This window comes from Buteo buteo, chromosome 5 (assembly GCF_964188355.1).
Source record: "Buteo buteo chromosome 5, bButBut1.hap1.1, whole genome shotgun sequence".
Classification (NCBI taxonomy): Eukaryota; Metazoa; Chordata; class Aves; order Accipitriformes; family Accipitridae; genus Buteo; species Buteo buteo.
The window spans coordinates 105,072-116,085 of NC_134175.1; the positions used below are offsets into that span (position 1 = coordinate 105,072).

General features: G+C 50.4%; 1 long non-coding RNA gene across 1 annotated transcript; it reads right to left on the reverse strand.

Annotated features, from left to right (window-relative positions):
* Positions 1-1,091: 1,091 nt before the first annotated feature.
* On the reverse strand, positions 1,092-10,656 carry LOC142030755 (uncharacterized). The gene is made up of 4 exons (XR_012650271.1): positions 9,980-10,656; positions 7,448-7,805; positions 7,059-7,117; positions 1,092-1,783 (listed from the first exon to the last, which is right to left on the reverse strand). It is a non-coding gene; the product is annotated as an uncharacterized LOC142030755 (long non-coding RNA).
* Positions 10,657-11,014: the final 358 nt, after the last annotated feature.

Consider the following 11,014-nt stretch of genomic DNA (forward strand, 5'->3'; position numbering starts at 1 on the left):
GCATACAAGTAAACACTCTCGCCGGTGTTGGAAAACGTCTCCTCCCTTCCTTACAGCACTGCTGCAGGGAGATAACCCCGGGAGGCTGCGGGACGAGGTCGTACACAATCAGAATCTACGCTTACGGATCCACCGCAACAGCTACAGCCCTTGCGCTGCTGCTGCTGCTGCTGCTTTGCATCTTGCTTGTTTGGTGAATAAAGCTGAAAGCGAAGTGGAAAACTTCAAAGAGCAAAATGAAAAATAAAGAACAAATCTCAATCATTCACTTTACACTAAAAAGGTGTGCCCATGTTTATATACATCCAATAAAAATACTTATACTATAAAAGTATTTGATTTTCCTTTTCCATTACCTTAGCTTGCACAGCTCTGAATTCATACCATTAAATTATCTCTCTCCAAAGTACACAGTTATAACGGGACTAGGGGTTTTTGTGCGTGTTGCATAACGCGGAGGGACACCTGGTCAGCTGAGCTGCCCAAGAGAGGTGTACTGAACTGCCAGGGAAACGCACCATTGAAAGCCAGACAGAAAGAAAGTACTTCAGAGCACTCCGTCAAAACATCAGGAAAAAAAACCCATAACATTCAGTTGCCTCTCTTTTTAAATGTTTAGACAAATACCTAACTGCTTACATACACCTAACAAATCATATACTACAGCTATCTGGCAGTTACAGTTTAAACAATGCAAGTCAATTTGTAAAATCCCCAGCGCTGCAATACCTCAGACTACCAAAAAGGACTGGCAGATTTCCTAATGCTTTTGGCAGTACTGAAGCATGCAGAGCAACACTTTTTCATGTTATCTCGACCGTTACAACTGAGAAACCAAAGACCAGTGATGCCATCAACTTTAGGAAGATGGGCTGTGCTTGGGTCTTTGGAAGGAAATTGACTTTTTTTTTTTCCCCTCTCTTTTTTTAAAGAGAGTGAAAAGTCTCATTACTGATGACTTCTACTGTCAAGTTGATCACCTCTGAAGATCCACTCTGATGGGAAGTTCATAAAACAAAATTTCTTTGAGAGAGAAAGACTTCCATTTTGGAAAATCTCTTTCCAACTGAAGTCAAAATTACACACTGTAGGTGAAAGGAAAAAATACATTACTGAAGCAGTAACTCGTCAAAACCACCTCAGGACTCACTGTCACTAGTTACAAGGCTGCTAATGCTTCCTGGGAAAGCCTGGAAAACACACAGATGCGACGCCCATTTGCCCTGTTTTGTCCACGTCTCTTCTTTGACCTTGACTGCTTTTAGTACAGATGCTAATTATCTCCGTAACGTTTTTGAGCACTACTATAAGATATTTAAAAAAAAAAAAAAAATCATTGACTGTAAAAGCATAAAGGTTTTATCATGAAAACAAAGTCTGTTTCTTCTGAACAGCTGAACTCTTAAGAACAGTTTCTTCCCTCTTTTAGGACAAAATTAGTTTCACAGTATCATTTACTAGCAAGCACACAGAAACAGAAGATTATGCTTTCAGGAAGAGAAGATAAACTGAGGGAAGTAAACTTTGTATAGGTGTAACATGCTCCAGAACAGAACTTATTTTTAGTATTTGTGTTAAAATATTTAATGTAAAAAAAAAAAGTAGGAGAGTTGGCACACTCTCAACATTAAAGTCCGTACCGCAAGTACCTTTGGAAAAACACAGACACACATCGTAGGCGTACCTTGTACTTGCAGGCCACTACGGAATCTTTCCGTCTGTCTCGTACCGTCACGGCAGAAGAAAGGGCAACCACGGCGAAACGGTGCCAGCTGACATCCAGCTGAGAGAAGAAAAAAAAAACATTAGCACAAAGCTGGGTAGGAATCCAAAGCTGCCTTTTTTTTTTTTTTTGTGAAGGTTTGTGAAGACAGTACGACTGAGCGGAGGAAAAACTATTTTTGCGTCATCTTCGGTACAGTTGTTGACACGGGCCACTAGAGCTTTTGCATTTTTCAGACGACTGTGCCTTTTTTTTTTTTTTTCCCTTTCTTTTTTGACTCACTGGCAACTTTACTTTCACTAGAACTCACTTTCCTAGATACACGCAGGTGACAGACATAGAGACCTACCGACATTTTCTCAAGCCTTAGTATAGCCGAGGCTTCATCACCCTATACGTCCCAAGTTGAGTATCTTTGCTAAAGAGCACAGCAACATATCTGTCCTTGTGAACTGCCTCGTTGCAAAAAAGGAATCATTTTTTCCAGGCCGTTGCTCCAAACAGGCAAGATCTTTTAAAACCGCAGTTGTGCCACCAAACCCGCTCAGGGTCCCTCCTAGCTTTTGACCACCCTGAGATTTAACAGGCACACGCTCCATTCCATCTTCCAACAGCAAAAATACGTTAACGCTCTCGGACCCAGAGCGCAACCCTACGGATGTCCACGCACACACCCTGCCGTTTTGATGAGGAGCCACCGAGCATCCCTGCGAGCACAGCTGCACGCGCCAGATCGGTTTCCCCTACGCCGCGAGTTACCGGTTCCGGTGAACGTAGTTTCTGACGCTTTAAACCGAAAACCGTATCTCGACGCTTCGCCACAGTAGAAACGACCCATCGCCACAACGCTACAAAAACGCAGTAACACCAATTGCAAACCCACAGCAGCAACAGCTCCAGAAATATTTAGACCAGGAACAAGGGAGAAAAATAAAACAGCTTCATCTCACGCACAGGGGAGCGGCAGGCAGAGAAAAGGGTCGGCATTCTGAGCCCTTACAGAAAACGGGCATTCTCCTTCCGTTCCTCAGCCCGTCCGTTAAGGTCTAAATACCGCAACACTACTACGGCAACGTCGAGAGCAGGGAACAGCAGCCCTGCCGCTGGACTTGCCGCTGACCCACGCTATTTACGTAGCAGGACGCGTACGCAGAGGGACACGTTTTGCCACACGAAGCCCTGAACTTCCTGAAAATTTACGTTTACCAAAAAAAGCCATTTGGAACATATTGCCAAACAACATTCGGCAAGAAAGCTTTGATGCCTTTGACACACGCAAGTTTTTGGTCACTTGCTATTTGCTTCCTGTTGCTGCTGCTGTTCTTCCTTCAGAAATTCTACTCGTAGCCCAGTTATTCACTACTGGTTCAAGCATTTGCCTTCCTGGTATTACCAGCACATTCACAGAGGCAAATAACTTACTTGCTCTTCTACAATTATCCAAACGACAATTACAGCCATGAAAGAGAAGGAGAGGTCAGGCAGCAGAAGAGCTCTGCAGGCTGGCACCAGTCAATATTGCACTCTCGAAGAACAAACAACAACAAAACAAAACCGTGACCCTGTATCCTTCTTTCCCTTCCCCCCCCCCCCTTCTTCTTTCAGAGCTCATCCCTGCCTCAGCATTTTGTCTTGTCAGAGCACGAAGCGCAGGTGATCCGTACCCTGACTGTAGGTAATTAGGGCCTGGCGGTCGGAAGATCTCGCGTTGTACGGAAAGTTAGAGCCCAGCGCCAATTTTGCCAGCGCCATCCCCCAAAAGGACCAACCACGCCTTTTAGCGACTGCTCTGTTAGCACTGAATCAGTTCCCCCGGGGGGAGGAAGTAAATAGTCCCACCCAAAAACATTGGGCCACTCGAGCATTAGAAGAAGGCCCGCTAGTTATAATCAGGAATGAGTTAGGAGAATGGGAACAAGGATGGAGGCTAGTCCTTACAGGGCGGGGGTACGGCGCGGTCAAAAAAGACGGAAAAGTTAGGTGGTGTCCGCTTAAGTCCATTAAACCAGACCTCCAGAATAAAACTAATGAAAACTGTGAGTTTTTGTCCACAGGACCGGATCATCGGACGCCCCCGTGATCCATACTTCCCGATGGCAACAGAAAGTGACGAGCCGGCAAGCGTCCCGTCCGAACCAGAAGATTCCGCACCGGCGGAGCCCGGACAATATCTAAGCAACCTCGGCAAGGGAAAGTTCCGATGCTTTTGTGTAATCCTGATTTTAAAGCTTATCATTGCAGGAAAGGCAGAACCAGATTACAATCCCCATCGGCCATTCAGGTGGGTCCTACAAGACCTCACCAGCGATCGAGTGATAGCGGTAAACGTGACAGCAGGCCCCCCAACTTTCGTGGTAACAAATTTCGATTTGTTCCCTAAACGTGGAAGTCCTAAATCAATATGGGGAACGTATTGGTGTCCTAGTTCAAACCCAGGGAAGAGTTACTGTAACTATCCAGGACGTTGGTTTTGTGGGTACTGGGGATGTGAAACTATCGTGACGAGCAATAGATGGAAACCAGAAATAGAGGACAAAAATTTGCAAGTAGAATGGGGACCAAACGGGTGCAATCGTCCAAAATTCAGACCCAATGGATGGTTAGCCAACAAAGGTACCTGTTCCCATCTGGTTTTGAAGATCCAGAACCCGGCTAATATGGGATGGGTCGTGGGAAGGAGGTGGTCAGTATTCATTCACAGCGCTTTCAAAGATCCAGGAACAGTGGTACAGATCCTTAAAATAATCTCACAAACACCCCAAGCGATCGGGCCTAATCCAGTTCTCAACCCACCAACACCGATATATAGCAAAACACACGATATCGAAGTTACAACCCCCGATAACGTCCAAACCCCTTACAAAAATCTTCTTTGGAAAATAATGCAAGCTAGCTTCCAAGTATTGAACGAGACAAATCCAAATCTTACAGAGCATTGCTGGTTATGTTACGGAATAAGACCACCCTTTTATGAGGCCATAGGAGTAAGTGACCTACCCATGCAGACAAATGATGCAAACCCAGCCCAGTGTATATGGGACACAGAAAAACAAGGCATTACGTTATCACAGGTGGTAGGGAAGGGAGTGTGTGTAGGCAAAGTCCCAGAGCATAGAGAACAACTGTGTTCCAATAAGATGCTGAGTAAAGCCTCTACCAAATGGTTAATACCAACCAAAAATGCCAAGTGGGTCTGTTCTACTACCGGAGTTACGCCTTGTTTGTCATTAGAAAGCCTTCATAGGTCCTCAGAACATTGTATCCAAGTGTCCATAGTCCCAAAAATTTTGTACCATCCCGAAGAATTTGTCTATAACTATCAAGCTACCCCAGAACATCATTTGATGAAACGAGAACCCTTTACAACACTAACGGTAGCCACCTTAATGATCTTAGGAACAGCAGGAGTAAGTACGGGAGTAACATCCTTGGTACACCAAAGCAAAGGATTCAGCGCCCTAAGAGTAGCAGTACACGAAGACCTAGCAAGGATTGAACAATCGATAAGTGCATTAGAACGATCAGTTAGATCACTATCCGAAGTAGTGTTACAAAATCGAAGAGGATTAGACCTAATGTTCTTACAGCAGGGAGGAGTATGTGTCGCACTGAGGGAAGAGTGTTGTACATATGCGGATCACACTGGAGTAGTGAGAGACACCATGGCTAAACTGCGAGAAGGACTGGAGAAGCGAAAAAGAGAACGGGACGTGCAACAAAACTGGTACGAATCACGGTTCAACCGTTCGCCGTGGTTGACCACCCTGATATCCTCCTTGATAGGGCCAGTCACGATAATTCTGCTAACATTGATTTTCGGACCTTGTATACTGAAAAAACTTGTGTCGTTTGTCAAAAAACGACTACAAAGCGTTAACATCCTGTTTGTAGAGCACCAACAAATGCTTTAAGAATATTTAACATTGTCCCTAACAATTTCCTGACTTACTCCTTAACTTCCTTACTTACCTGTCTTAACTAATTTACGGTGTTTATAGTTTTTAATATAGTTTTCTACTTAGATTTATAATATATTACATATATTTTTTAAGACTTTTTATAAAACTAAAACATTTTTGCTAATTGTATTAATATAATTTTTATAACTAATTTAACTAATTTAACTAATTTAACGACGCATAGGGAGGGGGGAAATGTAGGTAATTAGGGCCTGGCGGTCGGAAGATCTCGCGTTGTACGGAAAGTTAGAGCCCCTCTCCTAATGACCAATAGTGTTTAATTTACGATGTAAGCAGACGGAAGTGGCGTCGTAAACCAAAGGTATATAACACCGTGTCGACCACTAATAAACGCCATTTGCTGTCCACCACATTGGTGTCCGCAAGCTGATGGACGGGGGTCGCCGTTCCTGAACCAGGTCGCCACGCCTGCATGCCAGGCGACACCTGACGACTTTTGCGTGTGATGAATGCCTGTTCAGAAATAGTCCAGATCTGCAAGACTGGTGTCATTTCTATGGTTTTAATCATCATAACTCAAATTTTATTTACTCACGCATTTGTGAGGAAACTAATTAACTTTCAGACACTGCCTCTCCTTTTTTTGAGGGGTGGGGGTGGAAATGTGTTAGAGACTGAAAAACATTACGATTCAGAGCTCCCAACCACGAGGGAGTGGTGGAGAAATCAATGAAAGCAAAGACCAACAGCAGCAACATCAACTGAAAGTTGGCTTTCATTCCGATCACGTACTTAAGCGACTCTCCTTGCAAGGCTGTGCCTCGGTCCTAGGAATGACTAGTCCCTTTTTGGAAGGACAAACTTTTTCACTTAAAAGTCCTAGACTGAAGACTCCGCTGAACGGAATGGGGATTGTGCCACGGGACAACATGCCATCAACACTCTTAATGGGGAAGGGAAAAAAAAAAAAAAACCAACCAAATAAAAATCAAGTACCAGTTCCCATCATGTTTCACTCATTACATTTCTACTGGCATCTAGGTGCTCAAAAACGAACTACAGGGACACCACATATTCCTAAAAATTCAGTTATACATAAAAAAGTAAAAGGCTATTTCCAACTTGCCCATAAAATCAGTATGAACAGAGAGAAGAGAAACACTCGACCCCCTAAAGAAGCTAACAGGCAGCTCTGAATTTACCAGACAGGAAATTTCATTCTTTCACCTGAACCAAAAACACATCACGGGACCAGTTCAGGAACAGGGCACGATCTGTTAACAGCAATTTTTCCATCAGCTTTTCGGCACTAGCAGCAAATTTGCCTTCTCTGTGGGTTTAACGTGGAGCATCTGTAGTGCCCTCGAACTCGCAAGTGTTCCTCTCCGCTCCCCCAGCCCGATACGTGCGATTACCTGAGCAGCAAGCGGAATTAACCAGGCAGGATTTTCTTCGTGTGACGCGGAAGGTGACGCTGGGAGAAGAGGAGACAAAGAAATGAACCTGCTTGTCACACCCAGCCAACGGTGAAAAGACAGGGGAGGATTCTGCCGGAAGGGCTCTGCACCCCAGGAGCTCCCGCCAGCCGGTTTCTCTCCCCTTTGCCCGGTACCGAGGGGACGACGACACCTCGCCCGCGCCCCCTCGCAGGGGAGGCTGCCCCGGGAGGGCGGGGGGACCCCCACCTCGCTTCTGCCCGTGGGAATGGACCGGGAGAGACCCTCCACGCAGAGACAGGAGCGTGGCGTGGATTGCATGCCCGAGGGAAGAGGCCGGGCTCCCCGCTGGCAGAAGGACAACTCACCTCCCTGCTGCTCGGAGCTGCTTGCTGCGGACAGCCCTGCCCGCGCCCGGCCGCTCTTCCGCCGTGCTGGGAGCGCAGTCCGGCCGACGGACGCTCCAGCGAAAAGACGCTCCAGCTAATCGCGCCCCCTGCTCGGTTACAGCCGCAGGTACTTTCGCCTCTGGCTAATGCACGCTCCAGACAGCGGACACCCCGCCTCGTTCCAGCTCCCGCTTGCTACAGTTCTGGCTCCTTGAAGCCCCAGCTCCGCACTGAAGCTCCGCCTGATTTCAGCTGCTTCTCCTTACAAGCTCCAGCTACGTGCAACGGTCTGGGCTTTCCATAAGGTTGCGTATCAACTGCTGTCAGAACTGGAGCACTAGGATTAAACAGCAGAGTTACACGCCAAGTAAATATTCGTTAAGTTTGGGCGATTAATTACTTAATAACTATTCTGAGCAGCGCAGAAAGAAGAGCTGGACTCAAAGAGGGCACGTGGGGTCTGAAAAGCGCCTTTCCCCCCCACAGACCATCGCAGATGTTGAGCTCGGCCGGCTGCGTGCCGGCCTCCCGAACTTCGGCGTCCGACACAACCAGACCCCCATCTACGGGGAGGGACCACGCACCCTGCCCGCCCCCCGCTTCCCCCCGCAGCCCCCAACACCCTCCCACCCGCCTGCAAAACCAGCCAAGCCGGCTCCCGCTTTTGGCCCCCACACCACCTGACTCGGGGCCCATTTGGGAGCCAAAAAACCCGGCTGCTGAGCCTGTTCTCAAGGCCCAAACACGCAGGGCCGGACCTCTGTTTCTGGGCCCAAAGCCGCGCAGCTCGGTCTGTTTCCGAGCCCCCAAATCAGCCACGCGAGCCTGTTGTCAAGCCCCAGGAACAGAAAACTTGTTCTCCATTTCTGACCCTGCAGTGCCCACGGGCGACGCCGAGCGTAGCCACCCCACAGCCCTGCACCCCCGGGGCCCCACGCGCAGTTTCGGGGAGTGCTCGGGACCTGCAGAGGGCCCGGCCCCACGCCTCTGCAGGGCAGCCCCAGCACAGGCAGGGCGTCGCTTCTCGATTGCCGTTTCAGGCTTTATTTCCCCGCCATCACCGGCACGGCCAGGCCCCCCACCCCAAACCTCCCAGCCGAAGCACCCCCGCGGGTAGCCGGGCCCAGCCACCCAGAAAACAAGAAAACCAAAGAAGGGACAACAAGACAGACAACGTGGGGAAAGGCAAGGAGAAGGACACAGAAACAGAGAGAGCGCGGGAGGGATAGGGAGCAGGACAGAGAGATGGAGCAAGAAAGGAAAAAAGGACAGGAGGCAGAACCAAGGGAAAGAGACAAGGACAGGGAGCAGGACAAAGGGACGGAAGAGGGAAAAAAATTAGCGACGGGCTGCAGGACAGAGATGAAGGGATTCAATAGACACAGGGAGCATGACAGAAGGACAGAGAGGAGACAGACAAAAGGGACAAAGAGCAGGCCAGCATCGGAGGGGAAAAAAAAACAACTGCGATGGGCAGTGGGAGAGAGATACGGAAAAAAGAAAAAAATACTGAGGAACAGAAAAAAGAAAGCAGCGACAGCTAGCTGGACAGGGGGACACCGTTAGAAAGGGCGGGAGAGGGAACGGGGCAGAGAAAGACAGACAGAGAAGGTAGTGAAAGAAAGCAAGGCAGAGGGACAGCAAGGCGGGGCAGGGGGGAAGGGACAGGGGTCTGGACAGAGATGGAGAAATAAGCAGCAAGGACAGAGGAAAAGAGACAGAAAGAGGGACAGGGAACATGGCAGAGAAGGAAAAATCAGGACAGCGGCAGGACGGAGATCAAAAACTGGGACGGTCCTCAGGACAGAGAGGAATACGAATACGAGCAGGGAGCAGGACAAAGGGATACAGCGAGAAACGACGGGACAGGAAGCAAGACAGAGCGACAGACAAGAACGATGACAACGAGAGAGAGCAAGCGAGAAAGACAAAGACCGTGAGAAGCACGGGGCGGTGGGGAATTAGAAAGCGAGGTATCAGGAGCCCTGCAGAGAGAGGGAGGGTGAATAAAAAAGGGGCAGGAAGCAGCACAAAGGGTCACAGAGAGTAAGAGATGACCAGGAAGGAGGACGGGGCCAGTGAGATCCAGAATGACAAAGATAAAAAGCAACAGCGAGCAAGACAAAGGGAGAGAGAGAGAAACAGAAAGTAGGAAGAAGAGAGATAGGAAGGCAGGGACACAGAGCAGCACATAGAGGCACAGAGAGGAAAAGAACGCCAGAGAACAGGCCAGAGAAATTGGGAGGCGGGGAAAGAGGCGGATGCAGATCAGGACAAGGAGATGGAAAAGGAAAAAACAGCAACTGGCTGCAGGACAAAGACGGGGAGGGGCGGGGGGGGAGGAAGAGGGAGTAGGACAAGAGAATAGACAGAAGAGGAGAGGTACGGGGAAGCAAAATTAAAAAAAAAAACAAAACCAAATGTCACAGCAGCATGAGAAAGCGAGGGGGAGGGAGGGAGCGACCGGGACGCACAAGAGGAGCGACAGGGCCCCGAGGGCCCAGCACTCACCACAGCTCTCGCTCTTGGAGCTGCCAGGAGGCCTTGCCAGCTCAGATGCTTCTTTCTCCTTCTCTCCTGCCTTCCTCTTCTGTAACTCCAGTCGCCTGGCTGTCCTCCACATAACGGAACACGCGAGCGCCTCGCTGCTCTTACGAGATGAGGCCCCCTAGACACGTAGCCTCGCTCGCTCGCTCACTACGTGGCCGTACCGCGCTGCTGGTCATGCATACAGACCCCGGCGGTCTGACCTGCTGTGGACTACGAGGAGGGATCCTCCCACACCCAGAGAGGCAAGCTCTCTCTTGCCCGCAGCGGGACGCAGCTGCCGGCCGGCCTTCCGTTTCTTCTTCTCTACCTTTCTGTGGCCTCTCCAGCTTCAGCAGCTCCCGTCCACAGCCAGCAAGCGCTCCGCCTGTCCCTCTGTGCTCCCGTGCCGCGAGGAGAGGGAGGCCAGGCAGAGACAGCCCACGCGAGCCTGAGGCTGCCGCAGTCAACGGCATCCCCGGGGACGAGCGGACAACCGCACTCACAGCGTGGCCTCTGGGAGAGGGAAAGAGGCAGCAGTGACCGTTATTACCGTAGCTCGACCCTGGCCGGAGCCCCTCCTTCCGCAGGGGCTTCCGCAGACGCCGCTCGTTCCCCGCGCCGCTGCTAACGGCACCCACGTTCAGGGAGACTCGAGAACATCGGAGAGCCAGCTTGCTGCCCTCACGACAGGGCTCGGGGGCTGCCTGCGGCTACAGCACGGGCTTCAGGGGAGGGGCTGGAGCTGGGGGCAGCCGCACGGGCCGAGCGGGGCCGGGGGAAGGCGCCGGGGGAGCTCCGGCGACTCGGGGAGGCGCCCGCTGGCCGCGCCTGGGGGGTGCCCGCCTCCGTCCCCTCTTCCCTTCTATCGGCTCTCGGAGAACCGCCCGGCGCTGCCCTGGCCCGGCTCGCCTCCGGCGGACCGGGAGCCTGCCGCGGCGGCCGCTTCGCAGCTTCCCGTCCCGCCAGCCCCGGGCGGCCGGCGGGCAGGAGGCACCCCCCCGCCACCGCCCCGGCCCC